The sequence below is a fragment of the Girardinichthys multiradiatus genome, chromosome 6, assembly GCF_021462225.1.
Source record: "Girardinichthys multiradiatus isolate DD_20200921_A chromosome 6, DD_fGirMul_XY1, whole genome shotgun sequence".
In the NCBI taxonomy this organism is placed as follows: Eukaryota; Metazoa; Chordata; class Actinopteri; order Cyprinodontiformes; family Goodeidae; genus Girardinichthys; species Girardinichthys multiradiatus.
The window spans coordinates 34,068,725-34,074,724 of record NC_061799.1 but is presented as its reverse complement, the minus strand read 5'-3'; positions in this window follow the sequence as shown (position 1 = coordinate 34,074,724).

Below are 6,000 nucleotides of genomic sequence, written 5' to 3'. Positions count from 1 at the left end.
CGACCCTCTCATCCACTGGGGTAAACCCCAACACTAGACGGCTGAGCTGGGGGGCAACAAGCAAACCCACCCCAGCCCGCCGCCTCTCCCCGTGGGCCACTCCAGAGTAGAAGAGAGTCCAGCCCCTCTCGAAGAGATGGGTTCCAGAGCCCACGCTGTGCATGGAGGCGAGCTCGACTATTTCTAGTCGATATCTCTCGACCTCCCGCACAAGCTCAGGCTCCTTCCCCCCCAGTGAGGTGACATTCCACGTCCCTAGAACATGCCTAAGCATCCGGGGATCGGGCCGTCGAGGTCTCCACCTTTGTCCGCCGCCCAATCCTCTTTTCACCGGTCCCTCACGGTTCCCCCTGCAGGTGATGTGCCCACTGGGGGATGGTCTCGCGTCTCTCGTTCGGGCTTGGCCCGGCCAGGTCCCGCGAGGAGCAACCCAGCCACCAGGCGCTCTCCGATGAGTCCCGACCCAAGGCCTGGCTCCAGGGTGGGACCCTGGCTCCGCCGTACCGGGCGACGTCATGTGCCTCGATTTTGTAGTCGTCATGAGGGGTTCTTGAACCACTCTTTGCCTGACCCGTCACCTACAGCCTGTTTGCCATGGGAGACCCTACCAGGGGCATTTAAGCCCCAGACAACATAGCCTCTAGGATCATTCAAGCACTCAAACCCCTCCACCACGTTAAGGTGGCGGTTCAAGGAGGAGAGGTGGCGGTTCATGTTTAAACTATATTTAGCAAAATATTTATGATAAAGCAGAGTTCTGAGGAAAGTATAAATATTAATAATTAATATGTTAAAGGTCTCAGAAATACAGAAATAAAAATATATGTTAAGTTTCATGAAGTCAACATCAGTAGTGAAGTGTTTCGACCCTATTTGTGCAACAAAAAGAAAGAAATGGCACTTATAGAAAGGTTGGAGCAGCATGCCATATGTGGCTTTATCAAACTGCTATTCACATCTCTGACATTGCAAGGACAGCTGGTGGGTGGTTTGCTGGCTTGGCACATAGAACCCCAACTACACCAGAATCAATAGAACAAAGACAGAGTTAAGCTGCCTGTTCTAGACCATGATTGAAATGATTTTTCCTTCTCCCCCAATTACTCAGTTCTTGCAGTAGACTTTTCAAGAGAGCTATTTTATGGATCTGTTCCCATTCATTTACCCCAGAAAGGATGGGGGTCGAGAAAATTGCATGTTTAAATCTTCTAAATCTACAACTGAGCTGCTACAGTATGTGTCGTAAATAACATAAACAAGCTCGGGGAAAAAAACAATAACCTTTAACCAGGATGATTTAACTTTATGAAACCAGGTGGAAGCTTTGAAAAACATTTTCCTTCCTTGTAATTTCAGCAAACATAATGGGATTTTCCCTCATTTTTGTCTAAATCTATATGCAGTATTTCATTGTCCACCCACAGATGGTAATCCTATTCATTCTCAGGCATGATTGCAGGTCTCATCGTTAGTTTTTTCCTAAATGCCAAATCCAGCACTTTTAGGTTTTATTGCCACCACTAAATTGCAAATGAGCCATACCTGGCTTTCGCACAGCAAGGCTCTAACACCCTGAGAAAAAAAAAACATTTACACATCACAGTGGTATGGTTCATAAATAAAATATGCCATTCACAGTCTGCTCCAGAGTATCTGGGTTTGGAAAACACCGCTTTATGCCACCTATTTCTGTGCTTGCCGAAAGAGAGTCTGTACTTTATGGGTTAGTTATTGGAGATTACATCATGATTACCGCTGACTTGGAGAACAAAAATAACATACCTGGAGAATGGGAATTTGCTACGCTATTAAGCACAACTGTGGAAGGTTTGCACCTACTTATCTAAATACAGTAAATGAAGGAAATGAATTACCTTTTTTTATCACGGCATATTGGAAAGTCATTGCAGCACTGAGATTATGGAACCAGCTAAAAACAGATGAAGAGTTCTGTACTCATCTGGTCATCATATTGCAGTTAAAACATTTTTCTAATCTTTTGAACTCCTGGAGATTTGTACAACTTGACACAGTCACTACATGACTTGTACCAGTAGTCCATCTGCCTGCTAGTTCTGTTATCCGTAAAACTTGGAAGGCTGAAAAGCCAAGATGTTAAAAAAACAGCTGGTCCTGCAGGTGTTTCAGCTAAACCAGTGTCAACTGTTTTTTTGGTCTTTCCATTCCCATAATGTGCAAAATAGGTTTAGTTTGGCTATTAGCAACTATTATTAATTATAATGGATAATTAACTATTATTGACAAAATTATTAATAAAGTTAGAATATTAAATTTTCAACAAACCAAAGCACCACTGTTGGGCAACAGTGATTGGTTTAAATATTCATTCATTCATTTTCTATACTGCTTATTCCATGCTGGGTCACTGATGCCCATCTCCAGCAGTCTACAGGCAAGAGGCAGGGTACACCCTGGACAGGTCGCCAATCTATCACAGGGCAACACAGAGACATACAGGACAAACAACCATGCACACACTCATTTATACCTAAAGGCAATTTAGAGAGACAAATTTACCTAACATTCATGTTTTTGGACTGTGGGAGGAAGCCAGAGTACTACCTGGTGAGAACCCACATTTGCACGGGGAGAACAAGCAAACTCCATGCAGAAAGACCCCCAGCTGGGAGTTGAACCCAGGACCTTCTTGCTGCAAGGCAACAGTGCTACCAACTGCACCACGGTGCAGCTTTGGTACAACTATTAGCAGGTATTAATAAGTATGATTAACAATTTATTGTTAACAGAATAAAGTTAGAATCCAATTTTGTTTTTTTGTTTTTTTGTCAGACTAACAAATAGGGGCACCCACTGATCAGGAATAGTTAGCCAAACAGCTTTGAATCTGTCTGGTATGTTCCTCGTAATCCCAGCCAAATGTGGTTGCATTATAGAACAATAGGTGGAAGAGGGCAATTGAACACTAGCATCATATATACACATATACATGTGTAAAATGTGTGTATCAACCCCAGAGCAAAAGCAAAAGATCTTGTGAAGATGCTGGCTGTAGCTGGCAAGAGTGTGTCAGGTAGAAGCCATTACTCCAAGAGCAACATAAAAAGTCTGATTACAATTTGTAAATTTACCCAAAAAAACAAGGACCATGGTTCTTGGAGACATGTTCTTTGGTCTGATGTAACTATTATTGAAATGTTTGGTAATAAAAAACATTGCTTGATTTGGTGGAAAAAGGAGAAAACTTTTAAGCCTAAAAACAACATTCCAACTTTGATGTATCAGTGTGGCACCATTGTGTCATATGGGCGTATGCTGCAAGAGAGACTGGTACACTTCACAAAACAGATGGGATCATGAAGAAAGAACAATATGTGGAAATATTGAGGCAGGATTTCACTACATCACCAAGACAGTAGAAGCCTAGAAACAAGTGGGTCTCCCAGAGAGATAGTGGCCCTCAGTATACTACCAAGTTAGTTACAAAGTGCCCAAGGACAAATAAGTCAATATCTAAGAGTTGCCATCACAATGCCTGACCTCAGTTCCATAGAGAATTTGTTAACTGAGGTGAAAAGGTGGGTGTGAGCAAGGTGGACACAAAGTTTAGCAAACTCTTGTGAGACGTTTGCGAAAGGATAACCAAAACATTTGACTGAGGTCATACAATTTAAAAGGCAATTCTACTAAATACTATTGAAATGTATGTAAAAAGAAATACTTCTGGCAATCCTAAGAAATTCAAAACATTAAATGTCTAGTCTGATTTAATGTCAGACAGTGAGACAAAATGTTTTTGTATACATCGTATATAATTATCTGGCTTTAACTCTACATAAAATGAAAGCAACTCATTTTATTTAAACACATGCATTTGGTCATCAACAATCAAAAAAGTTGTCTGGCTCCAGAAATGTCTGCATGTGAGGCAGAGTTAGGAAATAGTTAAAAGATGAAGCAGAGTTAATGTGAATATTTCAAACCAGCAAATTAGTATTTACTAAAATACCATGCTATTTTATTGGACTCTTTCTGCTTGAATACCATTTGGTTGCAGTGGGAAAATATTAGTTTATCATCCATTTGGTTGGATCAGTTGGATCAGAAAAATCTAGCCAACTGAACAAAATGTTGCTTGAGCACCTGTTTGTATTCGCAGCGTTTACACAGATAAATTGAGAATAAAATAAAGAACTTCATTAACTAACCAGCACTTCTATTTTGTCCCATCTTTCTTTGTGATGAGAATGAAGTATTTGTTTTACACGAGGGACTGGTGATGATGGCACAGAATCCTAAAACCACAGTAAACAAAGAGACACCTAACCAGACAGACGTTCTATACAGAATCAATTTAAAGCCAGATAACTGGCACAAAAACAACAAAGATAATCTTGTCACGTTGGGCATAAAAGATTTTTACCACAAAAGGCTGCTATGAAGCAAAGGTTCCCTAAAGGAAAGTGGCAGCAGCAAACCTGAACATTCCTGTTTGGCAGAGCTGGAAGATGGGAACAGTTGGAAAGAGAGCCCCAGCAGGTGGGTCGGGAGAAAGACAGCCCCCTGCCAAAGAGGACAAGCAGCGCCTCCTTGTTAAAGCTGTCCCCAGGAGCCACAGGCAGATGCTCTGCTTTCCTATGATAATGACAGACCTGCTAAGCAGTGAGCAACGTCACGCTCCTTTGAACAACTACTGACCTAAGAGCTGTGAGTCACTTTGACGCCATTGCAGTTCCAACTCACCACACTCACAAGAAGCCTTATTCACCATATGTTTTCATGCAGGCCTGGTCATATTAACACCAAACAGTGTCCTAAATCCCAGGCTGATGATACAACCATCATCGGTTTGGGCTACTTCACCAAGCTTCTCCATATGTGGGCCTCACGTTAAGTGCCTCCAAATACTTGATCTCTGATTACATATTAAGACCTCAGAAAATAACCTCCCCAGCTCGGGCAAGTTGTGATTAAGGATATGAAGTGAAAGCCACTAATTTATGTTTATTCAACATTTAATATTTATAGGACCAACTGCTGGTAAGCATCAAAGCCCAGTCAGCACATACTGCCAAGAGTCAAGAGGAAGTAACTGGGGTGAGCAAGAGATAGAAGGGAAAATAAGGAGATAGAGAAGGATAGACAGTAGTTCTCTGAGGATTAGCTCATTTAGGCTGCTTTGATCTGGGGGATTTTAATTGCTGGGCAGCTTTGTTAGAGTCTTGATGAAAATTCAGCAACACCATCCACATGAGGATGAAGAAAAGAAAAAAGTTGTTTTTACCTTCTCTTCCTCACACCTTTTATTTGGAGATGCACTGACCATAAATCTATAGTTCAGAGAGTAATACCTGCATCTGTGTAGCGGTGCATCTCAATAAATTAAATAAATATTGAAGAATTTATTTATTTCAGTTACTTAATTCAAAGAGTGGAACCGTATATAATATACATATTCACAGAGAGATATGTTTCAAGCATTTCTGAAAATGTCTGTTGATCAAATCCTATATTAAAGCATATTAATTAAAAGATGAGCTGAAGAAAAAAGTGTGTCTGGAAAAGGTGGACAAGCAAAAGACCTGCTAAACGTATGTACAGTATAATGCCTCAATACCCCATTTTTTATTATCCTTCACAGGCAAAAAAATAAAATAAAATGGGAAGGTTTATTGCAACAGCTAGGGGTTTGCTTCTTGTTGCTTATCATTTTGTGTTCTAAACAATTTTGATAGTTTCCATAACTGAAGTGCTATCCATTTTGTTGCTAACTGGATATGTTCATTCAAAAAAACAATTCAGGAGGTTAGTTGGTATAGCTAAAAAATAGAGCATTTTCAACATAAAAATGTTTGTTGAATGAACACGTTAACTTCTTTCAAGACGTCGGTGTAAATAAAAATCTAGTAAAGCTACTTTAACTTAAACATCTTCAAATTTTAAACTAAAAGCTTTGTTAGCACTTAATGATCTATATCAAAGTATATTCAAGTCAACGTCCAAACCTTAATTCTGGTTGAG